Here is a 15,639-nt window from a genome sequence, read left to right as displayed (position 1 = left end):
TCTCTCCCAACATCAGGGTCTTTTCCAATGAGTCAGCTCTTCACATCAGGTGGCCAAAGTATTGGAGTTTCAGTCTCAACATCAGTCCTTCCAATGAACACCCAGTACTGATCTCCTTTAGGATGGACTGGTTGGATTCCTTGCAGTCCAAAGGACTTTCAAGAGTCTTCTCAAACACCACAGTTCAAAAGCATCAATTCCTCGGTGCTCAGCTTTCTTCACAGTCCAACTCTCACATCTTCAGATTGTAAAAAATCTGCCTGCAATGCAGGATACCTGGGTATGATCCCTGGGCTGGGAAGATCCCCTGGAGGAAGGCATGGCAACCCATTCCAGTATTCTTGCCTGGAGAATCCCCATGGACAGAGGAGCCTGTTGGGCTACAGTCCATGGGGTCACAAAGAGTCAGACACAACTAAGTGACTAAGCACAGCACATCACCTAGAAACAAATGCTTTTACATGTCATTTCACCTGACCCTCAGAAGAGTACCAGGAGGTTGCCAGAAGTGTGGTGCTGGCTTGTCACATCACCATGTTTAGTGCTTTCTGCAGTTCCAATTCAGGCTCTGTTGCAACACTATTACTTTTTCCCCTCATTATCCCCCATGGAACTTGAAAGGCTGTTTCAGGTGGTCATTATGGCATCTGTGCATGCTCAGTCGCTCAGTCGCTCAGTCGAGTTCAACTCTGCAACCCCATGAACTGTAGCCCTCCAGTCTCTCCATCCTTGGGATTTCCCAGGCAAGAATACTAGAGTGGGTTGCCATTTCCTCCTCCAAGGGATCTTTCCAACACAGGAATAGAACCCACATCTGCATTGACAGGCAGATTCTTAACCACCGAGTCACCTGAGAAGGTATTATGGCAGTAGGGTTTAAACTACTGGCTCTGGAAACTAATGACCTGGACTTGAAGCCCAGTTCCACCACTGTGCGACCTTGAGAAGCTAGTTCATCTCTCCAAGACTCAGATACCTCATATGTAAAATGGGAATAATAACAATGCTTTCCTCAGAGGAATTCTGGGAGGATCAAGGGAAATGATGCACATAAGACCCTTAACACAGGGTCTAGCCCCACACCCAAGAAATGAGAGTTATACATAATATTGATTGAATGATGGAAGCACGATTAATAGAAAGGAGTTTCAAACAGCAAAGGTAACAGTTACGGTATAAAATCACGGAGATATTTTTCCATCAGAAAGATAGTTAGAACAGCCTGTACATGGAAAGAGATTTGCACAACTATAGGCCTAGTTCCAGGAAAGGAGCAGAGAGCTATCTCTGAGGGTGAAGAGGAAAAGGTATGAGGGAAGAACAGCCCAAAATAGATTCAGGAAGCCATTGTTTGGCCTGGAAACCTGAAAACTCTGAAATCAGCTCCTCTGAATATTATTTCCCGATTCAAAAATGTGAGCCCGATTACATTAGGATCAAAAACTCTGGCATGAGCTGCAAACAGCTGGGCTCTTGCTATAAATTCCCTGCTGTGACCAAAGCATAATGAAGTCGGGGCTTTTTCATGTGCTTTTATTTTTAACCCACAAGAGAAAAATATAGCTTTAGAAAATGAATAAATGCAACTGCCCATGTTAGGCTCTATTTAAATCTATTTCAACCGGAAATGGCACGCTCTTGCCAGTCAAACCTAAATGACTTTGCAAGCATCCCAGTCATGCCGAAAGGGGGCATACAGGTTTAGCAAAAACAAGATTGCAGCTGTGAAAGGCCAGAAGTGCCCACTTCTCTCCTCCAAACCCTGAGTCCGGGCTGCTTACCACCACCTTTCTGCAGTGCTCTGAAGAGGTCCTCAAATAGCTAGCCAGGGGGCAGCTGGGCTTGGCAGGCAAGGAAAGACACTAAGGTATCCATAAATGCATCTTCTGCCTCACTCGGTAGAATCCCTTGGTAGCTGCCAAGATAGAGTTGTTGAGGGCTTGCATCTTTTAATCTGGTATCTTTCTGGATCACAAAAGATATATCAATGAGCCATAACAGTGTTGAGGCATGCTCTGGATCTGGGAGGACAGGGAAGGACAAGAAAAGAATCCAAAACAGCAGTGTCACAGCACTGCTTTAGACTTGAGGAAGGACTTAAACAAATGGGCCATTTAAAACCAACTGCCTGAGATTCCCTGGTGGTCTGGGCAAGGGGAAGTGAAAGGAATCTGCCTGCCAGTGCAAGGGACATGGATTAGATCCATGGTTCGGGAAGATTCCACATACCATGGGGCAACAAAGACTGTGTGCCACAACTACTGAACCTGTGCTCTAGAGTTCATGCAACACAACTACTGAGCCTGCATGCTGCAGCTACTGAAGCTCATGTGCCTAGAGCCTGTACTCCACAACCAGAGAAGTCATGACAATGAGAAGCCCGTGCACCTCAACTAGAAATTAGTCCCTGCTTGCCTCAACTAGAGAGAGTCCAGGCACAGCACAGAAGACCTAGTGCAGCCAAAAATAAATTAATTAAATAAAAGAAAGCCGACTGCCTGAAGTGAAGGGTTGCTTTGTCAATTCAAAATATTTTGCCCAGGGACTTTTCTGGTGGTCCAGTGGTTAAGACTCCATGCTTTCACTACAGGAGGTATGGGTTCGATCCCTGGTTGGGGAACTAAATCCAGCATGCCGCAGGGCATGGTCAAAAAGTAAAAAAAAAAAAAAAAAAAAAAAAAAAAAATCACCCAACAAGATACTGATAATATTTTCCTTCATCTCACAGTGATTTCGGAATACTGAAGGCTGTCCCTTCCAAACAGTTTATGGTGACAATTTTAAAAGTTTTCTCAGCTTGATATTACTGATTAGCTGAACCACATATAAACTGGTATATAAACTGATATATAAGCTGGATCCTGTTCTGGTAGCTATTTTTTAATGGATCATACCTCACTTCTTCAATTATGCTGTAAGCTTGTAGAAGTCTGAGGTGGTGAGAGTGGGCACCCTTGTCTTGTTCCTGACTTTAGTGGAAATGCTATCAATTTTTCACCATTGAGGATAATGTTTGCTGTGGGTTCATCATATATGGCTTTTATTGTGTTGAGGTATGTTCCTTATATGCCTGCTTTCTGGAAGGTTTTTATCATAAATGGATGTTGGGTTTTGTCAAAGGATTTCTCTGCACCTCTTGAGATAATCATATGGTTTTTAATCTTTCAATTTGTTAAAGTGGTGTATCACATTGACTGATTTGCAAATATTGAACAATTCTTGCATACCTGGGATAAAGAACACTTGGTCATGATGTATGATCTTTTTACTATGTTACTGGGTTTTGTTTGCTAGAATTTTGTTTAGCATTTTTGCATCTATGTTCATCAGTGATATTGGCCTGTAGATTTATTTTCTTGTGGCATCATTGTCTGATGTTGGTACTAGAGTGATGGTGGCCTCATAGAATGAGGCAATTTACCTTCCTCTGCAATTTTTTGGAAGAGTTTGAGTAGGATAGGTGTTAGCTCTTCTCTAAATTTTTGGTAGAATTCACCTGTGAAGCCATCTGGTCCTGGGCTTTTATTTGTTGGAAGATTTTTGATTACAGTTTCAATTTCCATGCTTGTGATGGGCCTGTGTCAGGGAATGTTTAACAGTAAGATTCCTGTGTGCTGTTTCCTATCTCTCTTGAGCCTTCTGTTCCTTATCAGTCGGGTGAGAGGGGCAGGCAAGCCTCTCCCAGGAAGATCAAAGAGATGGGATGCTTGCATAGGATTTCTTTCCTTCATTAGCTTTTCCATTTGGTGAAAGGGATTATTTACGACCCTCTTTTGATATGGATCGCCTTTTGGCCTTATGACCTCTATTGCTCCTTGCTTCCTTGGTAACTTCTAAAGTATGGTCTCTTGATCTTTATCTGAAGAAGCTACCTTGTATTACCGTATATATACTCTTACAGAATTCAGTAAATCACCCTTGTTCCATCAGAGCTTGGGTCCCTGTGTCTTTCTTTCTCTCTCTCTTTCTCTCTCTCTCTCTCTATTTCTGGCTGATTCCCTGGAGCGTGAAGGCCAGCTGCATAACACAGGGAATATTAGCCTCTGTCCTTCTTTCACTTTCTTATCGTCGACTCCAGACCACCAGGTTCTGGTCCATTAAATGACCTCAACAGGTCTGTTAAGATTTTCTATTTCTTCTTGGCTCAGTTTTGGAAGGTTATACTTTTTGAAGAATTCATTCATTTCTTCCAAGTTGTCCATTTTATTGGCATATAGTGACTCATAGTAGTCTCTTATGATCCTTTGTTTTTCTCTGTTCTCTGTTGTGATTTCTCTATTTTCATTTCTAGTTTTGTTAATTTGATCCTTCTCCCTTTTTTTCTTGATGAGTCTGGCTAATGGTTTGTCTATTTTATTTATCTTCTCAAAGAACCAGCTTTTAGTTTTATTGATTTTTGCTGTAGTCTCCTCTGTTTCTTTTTTCATTTATTTCTGCCCTAATTTTTATGATTTCTTTCCTTCTAACCCTGAGACTCTTCATTTCTTCTTTTCCTAGTTGCTTTAGGTGTAAAGTTAGGTTATTTATTTGATTTTTATCTTGTTTCTTGAGGTAAACTTGTATTGCTATGAACCTTCCCCTTAGCACTGCTTTTACTGAATCCCATAGGTTTTGGGTTGTCATGTTTTCATTTGTTTCTATGCATATTTTGATCTCTTTTTTGATTTCTTCTGTGATTTGTTGGTTATTCAAAAGTGTGTTGTTTAGCCTCCATATGTTTGTATTTTTAATAGTTATTTTTTCCCCTGCAGTTGACATCTAATCTTACCACATTGTGATCAGAAAAGATGCTTGAGATGATTTCAATTTTTTTTTAATTTACCAAGGCTAGATATATGGCCCAGGATGTGATTTATCCTGGAGAAGGTTCTGTGTGCACTTGAGAAAAAGGTGAAATTCATTGTTTTATGGTGAAATGTCCTATAGATATTAACTAGATCTGACTGGTCCATCATATCATTTAAAGTTTGTGTTTCCTTGCTAATTTTCTGTTTGGTTGATCTATCCATAAGTGTGAGTGGGTTACTAAAGTCTCTCACTATTATTATGTTACTGTTAATTTCCCCTTTCATACTTGTTGGTGTTTGCCTTACATACTGTAGTGCTCCTATGTTGGGTGCATATATACTTATAATTGTTATATCTTCTTCTTGGATTAATCTTTTGATCATTATGTAGTGTCTTTCTTTGTCTCCTTTCAGAGACTTTATTTCAAAGTCTATTTTATCTGATATAAGTATTGCTACTCATGCTTCCTTTTGGTCTCCGTTTGCATGAAATAACTTTTTCCAGCCCTTCACTTTCAGTCTGTATGTGTCCCTTGTTTTGAGGCAGGTCTCTTTTAAACAGCACACATAGGGGTCTTGTTTGTGTATCCATTCAGCTAGTCTTTGTCTTTTGGTTGGGGCATTCAACCCATTGACATTTAAGGTAATTATTGATAGGTATGATCCTTTTGCCATTTACTTTGTTGTTCTGGGTTTGACTTTATACACCTTTTCTGTGTTTCCCGTCTAGAGAAGCTCCTTTAGCATTTGTTGAAGAGCTGGTTTGGTGGTGCTGAATTCTCTCACCTTTTGCTTGTCTGTAAAGGGTGCCCACTCTCACCACTACTATTCAACATAGTTTTGAAAGTTTTAGCTACAGCAATCAGAGAAGAAAAAGAAATAAAAGGAATACAGATTGGAAAAGAAGAACTAAAACTCTCACTGTTTGCAGATGACATGATCCTCCACATAGAAAACCCTAAAGACACCACCAGAAAATTACTAGAATTAATCAATGAATAGAGTAAAGTTGCAGGATATAAAATTAACATGGAGAAATCCCTTGCATTCATATACAATAAGAATGAGAAAACAGAAAGAGAAATTAAGGAAACAATTCCATTCACCATTGCAATGAAAAGAATAAAATGCTTAGGAATAAATCTACCTAAAGAAACAATAGACCTATATATAGAAAACTATAAAATACTGATGAAAGAAATCAAAGATGACACAAATAGATGGAGAAATATACCATTTTCATGGATCAAAAGAATCAACATATTGAAAATGAGTATACTACCCAGGATAACCTATAGATTCAATGCAATTCCTATCAAGCTACCAATGGTATCTTTCACAGAACTAGAACAAATAATTTCACAATTTGTATGGAAATACAAAAAAACCTCGAATAGCCAAAGCAACCTTGAGAAAGAAAAATGGAACTGGAAGAATCAACCTGCCTGACTTTAGACTATACTACAAAGCTACAGTCATCAAGACAGTATTGTATGGGTACAAAGATATAAATATAGATCAATGGAACAAAATAGAAAGCCCAGAGATAAATCCATGCAACTATGGACACCTTATCTTTGACAAAGGAGGCAAGAATATACAATGGAGGAAAGACAATCTCTTTAACAAGTGGTGCTGGGAAAACTGGTCAACCACCTGCAAAAGAATGAAACTAAAACACTTTCTAACACCATACACAAAAATAAAACTCAAAATGGATTAAAGATCTAAATGTAAGACCAGAAACAATAAAACTCTTAGAGGAAAACATAGGTGAAACAATCTCTGACATAAATCACAGCAGGATCCTCTATGACCCACCTCCCAGAATAATGGAAATAAAAGCAAAAATAAACAAATGTGACCTAATTAAACTTAAAAGCTTTTGCACAACGAAGGAAACCATAAACAAGGTGAAAAGAGAGCCTTCAGAGTGGGAGAAAATAATAGCAAACAAAGCAACTGACAAAGAATTAATCTCAAAAATATACAAGAAACACTGCAGCTTAATTCCAGGAAAATAAGTGACCCAATCAAAAATTGGACCAAAGAACTAAACAGACATATCTCCAAAGAAGACATACAGATGGCTAACAAGCACATGAAAAGATGCTCAACATCACTCATTATCAGAGAAATGCAAATCAAAACCACAATGAGGTACCATCTCAGGCTAGTCAGAATGGCTGCTATCAAAATGTCTACAAATAATAAGTGCTGGAGAAGTTGTGGAGATTCCCACTATTGGTGGGAATGCAAACTAGTACAGCCACTATGGAGAACAGTGTGGAGATTCCTTAAAAAAAACTGGAAATAGAACTGCCATACAACCTAGCAATCCCACTGCTGGGCATACACACTGAGGAAAGCAGAATTGAAACAGACACGTGTACCCCAGTGTTCATCACAGCACTGTTTACAATAGCTAAGACATGGAAGCAACCTAGATGTCCATTGGCAGATGAATGGATAAGAAAGCTGTGGTACATACACAGTGGAATATTACTCAGTCATTAAAAAGAATGCATTTGAATCAGTTCTAATGAGGTGGATGAAACTGGAGCCTATTATACAGAGTGAAGTAAGTTGGGAAGAAAAACACCAATACAGCATATTAATGCATATATATGGAATTTATAAAGATGGTAACGATGACCTTATATGAAAGACAGCAAAAGAGACATGAATATAAAGAACAGACTTTTGGATTCTGTGGGAGAAGGGGAGGGTGGGATGACTTGAGAGAATAGCATTGAAACATGTATATTACCATATGTAAAATAGATCACCAGTCCAAGTTCAATGCATGAAACAGGGCACTCAAACCCAGTGCACTGGGACAACCCTGAGGGATTGGATGGGGAGGGAGGTGGGAGGTGGTTTCAGGGTGGGAGATACATGTACACCCATGACTGATTAATGTCAATATATGGCAAAAACCACTACAATATTGTAGAGTATTTCACATTTAATTAAAATAAATTAGTTAAATAAAAGAAATATGGAAATAGTAACAGCAAAAAAAAAGAATAAGTCTAAAGTGGTATCTTCTGCTTTTGAGATAAGTCCCCAGAGCCTAAACTCTGTGAGGCATTGAAAACAATCCTTAAGAGAACTGAGATCAAATCTTGGTTCTGTACATAGTAGCTCTATCACTTTGACTCAGTTTCAAGGCATCTCTGGACTCCACATGGCACAACTGTGTAAGAGACTTTTATAAGGGCAGGCAAGTGCTTCTGAACTGGAAAAAGTGAACTTGGGATGCAAGAAGCCATAAGATGCATATGGAACCACCCAGAGCATTCATTTTACTCAAAGAGGGATCTTAATTTTTTCATTTCTTCATTCATCATTCAACAAATATTTACTGAAAGTGTGCCATGTCCTGGGCACTGTAAATGTAACAGTGAGCAAGACAAACAAGTTGCCTGCCCCCGCATAGCTTATAGTCTAGGGGGGGAAAGACAATAAATAAGAAAAATTAATAAACAAGATACTTTTAGGTAATGAGACATAGTGATGTGCTAGGAAATGACCAGATGGTTAACTTAAACTGAATGCCAAGTGTGATGGATTGAATGGTGGCTACCTTGCAAAAGATCTGTCCACCCTGAACCTCAGAATGCCACTTTATTTGGAAAAAGATTCTTTGCAGATGTAATTTAGGTAAAGATCTCAAGACAAGAGCATCCAGAATTAACATGGGCTCTAAACCTAACAATGAGCTTCCTTGTAAGAGTTAGAAAAGGAGAAGACAGACACAGAGGAAGTTCCTATATAGACCATGTGAAGACAGAAGCAGAGATTGGAGTGGTGTTGCCATGAGCCAAGGAACACCCGGAACCACCAGAAACTGGAAAAAGAAAGGCAGGATTCTCCCCTAGAGTCTTTAGAGGGGGTTCAGCCCTGCTGACACCTAGATTTTAAACTTTGAGCCTCCAGAACTACAAGAATAATTTTCTGTTGTTTTAAACCAATTGTGATTTGCTATGGCAACTCTGTACACAAGTCAGGAAGCAACAGTTAGAACTTGACATGGAACAACAGACTGGTTCCAAATAGGAAAAGGAATATGTCAAGGCTGTATATTGTCACCCTGCTTATTTAACTTATATGCAGAGTACATCATGAGAAATGCTGGGCTGGAGGAAGCACAACCTGGAATCAAGATTGCCAGGAGAAATATCAATAACCTCAGATATGGAGATGACACCACCCTATGGCAGAAAGTGAAGAAGTAAACAGCCTCTTGATGAAAGTGAAAGAGGAGAGTGAAAAAGTTGACTTAAAACTCGACATTCAGAAAACTAAGATCATGGCATCTGGACCCATCACTTCACGGCAAATAGATGGGGAAACAGTGGAAACAGTGGCTGACTTTATTTTGGGGGAGCTCCAAAATCATAGCAGATGGTGACTGCAGCCACGAAATTAAAAGATGCTTACTCCTTGGAAAGAAAGTTATGACCAAACTAGATAGCATATTAAAAAGCAGAGACATTACTTTGTCAACAAAGGTCCATCTCGTCAAGGCTATGGTTTTTCCAGTAGTCATGTATGGATGTGAGAGTTGGACTATAAAGAAAGCTAAGCACCGAAAAATTAATGCTTTTGAACTGTGGTATTGGAGAAGACTCTTGAGAGTCCCTTGGACTGCAAGGAGACCCAACCAGTCCATTCTAAGGGAGATCAGTCCTGGGTGTTCATTGGAAGGACTGATGTTGAAGCTGAAACTCCAAAATTTTGGCCACCTAATGTGAAGAGCTGACTCATTTGAAAAGACCCTGATGCTGGGAAAGATTGAGGGCAGGAGGAGAAGGGGATGACAGAGGATGAGATGGTTGGATGGCATCACTGACTCAATGGATATGTGTTTGAGTAGACTCTGGGTGTTGGTGATGGACAGGGAGGCCCGGCGTGCTGCGGTTCATGGGGTCACAAAGAGTCGGACATGACTGAGTGACTTAACTGAACTGAGGTCAGCTATAGGGAGATATGGAGAAAGTGTGCTCCAGAAAGAGAAACAATAAGAACAAAGTCCTGAGGCAGGGACAAGCTTTGACATGTTCAAGGAACAGAAATAAGACCAGTATGGTTGGACATAGAGTAGGAGGAAAAGAAATTGATGAAAAGGAAGGTCATGCAGGGGTTGGAGGTCATAGCAGAGATTTTGGGTTTTATTCTACATGTGATGGGATGGTTTCTAGCTTTCCATCACATTTAAAATAAAATCCAAATTCCTTAATGTAACTAAAAGACCCTCCAAGATTTGGCCTATGCTTACCACTATCCTTGGTGCTTACTTTGTTCCATCTTCAAAGCTATTCCTTTCCTTCAAAGTATTTTCATTTTCTGTTTCCTCTGTTCTGCAATGTTCTCCCAGATCTTTGCTTGCCTGGCTCCTTGAAATTATTTAGGTGTCAGCTCACATGTTATGTCTTAGAGAAGTTTACTGCACAGCCAATGACTTTTTTGATTAACTCTGTTTTGTTTTTATCATTTCACATCACTTTTGAAATGATCTTATTAATCTCTTTAGTTGCTTGATGTCTATCATTCTAATGTGATTGAAAGTTCCATGAAGGCAAGAGTATTTGAACTGTACTTTTAGGATTCAAAGGAGTTTGCCCAGTGTATACATGAGAAAAGGGAGATGTGCCAAGAACTGAAAAACTAAAACCATCTCTTCAGAATTTCTGAAGTAAAGACAAAGAGGGTAAGGTGAGGGAGATGAAGAGTGGTGGGAGGCGAAACAATTGCATTTTTTTTTCATTTATTTTTATTAGTTGGAGGCTAATTACTTTACAATATTGTAGTGGTTTTTGCCATACACTGAAAAGAATCAGCCATGGACTTACATGTGTTCCCCATCCTGAACCCCCCTCCCACCTCGCTTCCCATCCTATCACTTTCACTATTGAATTGTAGTGAATGTAAGACAAGAGACCATTTCTTTGCTCAAGAATATGTATTGACCACCCACTATATGGCAGGTACAATTTGAGATCTCCTTGAACAAAATATAAACATTTTTTTTTCCTTTTAGAGTTTGTAGTCAAGTAGGGACCAGTTATGTAGGTAGGTGATGTTGTTGTCTCACTAGAAGTGAGACAGGGAAGATGGAGAGGTGGTTGGATTTGGGATGTATTTAGGGGGAAGGTGGAGTAGATAGAACTTAATGGTGGCTAGGATGGCTTGGCATCACTCCCTCCACAAAGTTTTCCCTGGACCCCCAATATTAGATTAGGTATCACAGCACCCCAACTTTATTCTGTTGATACATATTCTGTACTGTAAATATTCCTTCACTTATCTGCCTTATCTGGACCTTATTATATTATGTATCAGAACCCATGGCACAATGATTGGCAGAAAACAAGTATTCAATAAATGTAATAAATAAAAAACTTTAATAACAACAGTACTTATTATTACTAAATAAATTTACTAAATATATAAGCCAGGTCCTTTACCAGGATATTCATTGTCCATCCAGTGGAAATCTCTTTTAGTCTGCTGTGGTTTTATTCCAGTCTTTGTTTGATACAAAAAATTCCTTTCTAGATTGATATGATAACAACTTCTATTTAAATTATGAAAACATTTGTGAAAAGACTGGAAAATTACATTGCCTCATTATGACAGTCACTACTGATTAAACATAACACAATGTCACAAAATTAAAAGTTCAAGATTATAAATGTCATGCCAGGGAGCACATTTATAGGAAATCAAATATTTAATCAGGCTATTATGACAACTAAAAGGTCAGTGGCCAAGAACACACCACATTTTTAGGTAATGGTCAATGAGTTTCTATAGCTCTGGTCATAGCTCAGAAAAATATTTTAGAAATAAATTGCAATGTAATTCAAACTTTCAGAATCCTAAACTGTCACAAAATTCAACAAGAGACAAAGGAAAAAAATGTCATATGAATCCACACACTGGAGCCTAGAAAGTAATGGTTGTCACTGTTATTTTTAAAATCATCTCTCTACATTCCTAATTATAAATATGCAGTACGGTAGAACTCCTCCAGTTACCCAGTGGAAGATTAAAGCTCAGTGATCAGTGACTGATATTCGGTGATTGGTTTCTTTCTCTTTTTTTTTGGCCACACCATGTGAGCACATGGGATCTTAATTCCCCAACCAGGGATCAAACCTGCACCCCCTGCATTGGAAGGCAGAGTCTTAACCACTGGACTGCCAGAGGTGAAGTCCATGTCAGTTGGTTTCAGATCTACCTTTCTGTTATAAATAACTCTATAAATGCCTTTAGGTTCTCCAGTACTTGTGAGTCCTCCTTCCAAAATCAAGAACTGTATGGAAACATGTTAAGCCTGATTGCAGTTGCCAAAACGACACTAGAGAAACAAGTTCAGTTACGTGCCACTCGAATCTTTTACCCTTTTTTCCAGCTAAAGCTTCCAAAGCACTCTCCTCCCTTGTGAGCTACCATTATTTTACAGGTTAGGCATCCAGGTAAGGGATCACTTGGCTGTTCCACAGTGTCACACAGCAACTAAACTACAGCTGAAACTAAAGCCAAGTAGTCCTGGTTTCTGATTACAAGAAAGGATTAGGAAAAAAAAAAAAAAAAACCCTAAGGTTTCAATAATCAAGATTCTCACATATCAAAATATTCCCCTGAAAAATGCCAACTTGTCTCAGCCCAAAGTTCCTGAAATCCCACACCTTCTATAACAGATTCCTAGATTGATCAGAGAAAAGGGGATGGTTTCTCCAAGTTCCTTGTTTTTTGTCTCACCCCACAAGCGAAAGTCCCATGAGCCAACAGGAAACTTGACCTTATCTTCATGTGTGCTTTTCAACATTAATTATTCTGACATCTATGTATGAAAACCTGTGGTCAAAACAAAGGAACACCATGCTCATTGAGAAGGACATAACATTTTTTCTGATATTTCCACCCTAAACAAATAACCTGAACCTTACAATGAAGAAACATCAGACAAATCCAAATTCAGAGACATACTATAAAATAATTAGCTTGAACTCCTTAAAATATCAAAGTTGTAAGAAAAACAGAGCTGGAGGAATCAGGTTCCCTGACTTCAGACTATAAAGCAAAGCTACAGTCATCAAACCTGTATGGTATCAGCACAAAAACAGAAATATAGATCAATGGAACAGGATAGAAAACCCAGAAATAAGCCCATACTCCTGTGGACAAAGGAGGCAAGATGACACTATGTTGGAAAGACACTCTCTTCAACGAGAGTGTCTGAGAAATGGTGCTGGGAAAACTGGACAGCCATATGTTTAAAAAAAATGAAATTAGGTCATTCCTTAACTCCATATACAAAAATAAGCTCAAAATGGATTAAATACCTAAATGTGAGACTGGACACTATAAAATTCCTAGAGGAAAACATAAGCAGAACACTCTGACATAAATAACAGCAACATCATTTTATCCATCTCACGGAATAATGTAAATAAAAGCAAAAATAAACAAATGGGACCTACTTAAACTCAAAAGCTTTTGTATAGTAAAAGGAACAATAAACAAAATGAAAAGACAATCCACAGTTTGGGAGAAAATATTTACAAAAGATATGACTGATAAGGGATTAATCTCCAAAATTTGCAAATAGCTTATGATGCTTAATAGCATCAAAGATAAAAAACAGCCCACTCAAAAAATGAACAGAATATCTGAACAGACATTTATCCAAAGAGGACATACAGATGGCCAATAGGCTGATGAAAAGATGTTCAACATTGTTAGTTATAACAGAAATACAAATATCAAAGCTACAGTGAGATATCACCTCACACCAATCAGAATGGCTATCATCAAAAAACTTCACAATAGGGAACAAAAGCCAGTGCTCTGTGACAACCTAGAGGGGTGGGAGGGGGAGGGAGGCGGGAAGGGGGTATAAAATGGAAGGGACACATGTATACCTATAGCCATTTCATGCTGATGTATGGCAAAAAAAAATCACAATATTGTAAAGTAATTATCCTACAATTTAAAATAAAATACAGAAAATTGCACAAACAACAAATGCTGAAGAAGGTGTGAAGAGAAGGGAACCCTCTTATACTATTGGTGGGAGTATATATTGGTAGAGCCACTATGAAGAACAGCATGGAGGTGCCTTAAAAAACTAGAAATAGAGCTACATATGACCCTTCAATCCCATTCCTGGGCATATACCTGGAGAAAATCATAATCCAAAAGGATACACACACCTCAGTGTTCATTTCAGCACTGCTACAATAACCAAGACATGTAAGCAACCTAAATGTCCATCAACAGAAGAATGGATAAAGAAGATATGGCACATTATACAATGGAATATTACTCAGCCATTAAAAAGAATGAAATACTGTCATTTGCAGCAACACAGATAGACCTAGAAAGTGTTATACTGAGTGAAGTAAGTCAGACAGAGGAGAAATAGCATATGATAAATATCATCCCTTATATGTGGAATCTAAAAAGATATAATACAAATGAACTTACTTACAAAACAGAAAGAGACTCAGACTTAGAAAATGAACTTATGGTTGCCGGGAGGAAAAGATAGTTAGGGATTTTGAGAAGCTCATGTACATGCTGCTATAGTTAATGGATAACCAGCAAGGAGCTATTGTATAGCTTGTGGAACTCTGCTCAATGTTAAGTGCCAGCCTGGATGGGAGGAGGCAAAGGGATACATATATGTGTGCCTGAGTTCCTTTGCTGTTCACCTGAAACTACCATAACATTGTTAATTGGCTATATCCCAATACAAAACAAAAAGTTTAAATTTGAAAATAAAAATAAAACATCAAAGTTATAAAAAAAAAATCAAAGTTGTGAAAGACTAAGGCTGAGGAACTATTTCAGATTAAAGGAGACTAGAGAGACACAACAACTAACTGTAATGCAATGAATGATTTTGGATTGGATCCTGTATTTATACTGGATTGGCAAAAAAGCTCATTTCAGTTTTTCCATAAGATTTTACAGAAAAACTGAAAGAACTTTTTGACCAACCCAATATTTTCTATAAAGGACATTGTGGAACAATTTGAAAATTTTAATCAAGTCTAAATATTAGAAAATCATATTGTAGCAATGCTAATTTCCCAGTTTTGATAATTGTAATATGGTTATATAAGTGAAATTTTGTTTAGAAAATACACACTTAACTATTTAAGGATAAAAAAGCATCGTGTCTGTAACTTATTCTCAAACAGATTCAAAACAATACATATTTTACAATTAAAGAGAATTGTGGAAATGGAAAGTTGTCTGTCATTCCAGTAAACAACAAATGTTGCCCGCAATCAAGCCAACAGCCACTATGGCAGCAGGAAAACCCTAACCCTCACCCCACCCATGAGGGGGATTCAAGATGTCAGGATGGAGAAAAATAGGAAATATTCTGTGTTCTAGACACTGGCCCTAGATAGTTAAGATGCATATCTAAGAAACAATTTCAATGAGCCCAGATTCTTGCATCTTCCCATACATAGTAAAGCACTAAACTGATTAACTTATGTCTGTTAATGGATGATTGGCAGTAATCCTTTGATGTTCAACTACATGTTTTTTTTTTTTTTTTCCAGCAAAAACACCTATATATCCTGGCTCTTCCTTTACATCTAAGCAGTTCCTCAGAGCTATCTGAGAGGCTGTGTTATCTTCCTCAGTAAGGTCCCTAAACAAACTTTAACTTATTTAGATTGTGCATTTTTGGTCACAAACAGACCCAGAGCCAACTTCTCCCCTTTACTTAAACTCTACAAGGATCCAAAGCCTTGGTACCAGCAGAGGCCCCTTGTGCTCATCCACCTCCTCAGAGAGTCCAGAAGAATTTGGGCAACTC

Source organism: Muntiacus reevesi, chromosome 4 (assembly GCF_963930625.1).
Source record: "Muntiacus reevesi chromosome 4, mMunRee1.1, whole genome shotgun sequence".
Classification (NCBI taxonomy): Eukaryota; Metazoa; Chordata; class Mammalia; order Artiodactyla; family Cervidae; genus Muntiacus; species Muntiacus reevesi.
The sequence above is the reverse complement of the archived record's forward strand: the minus strand, read 5'-3'. Positions refer to the sequence as shown.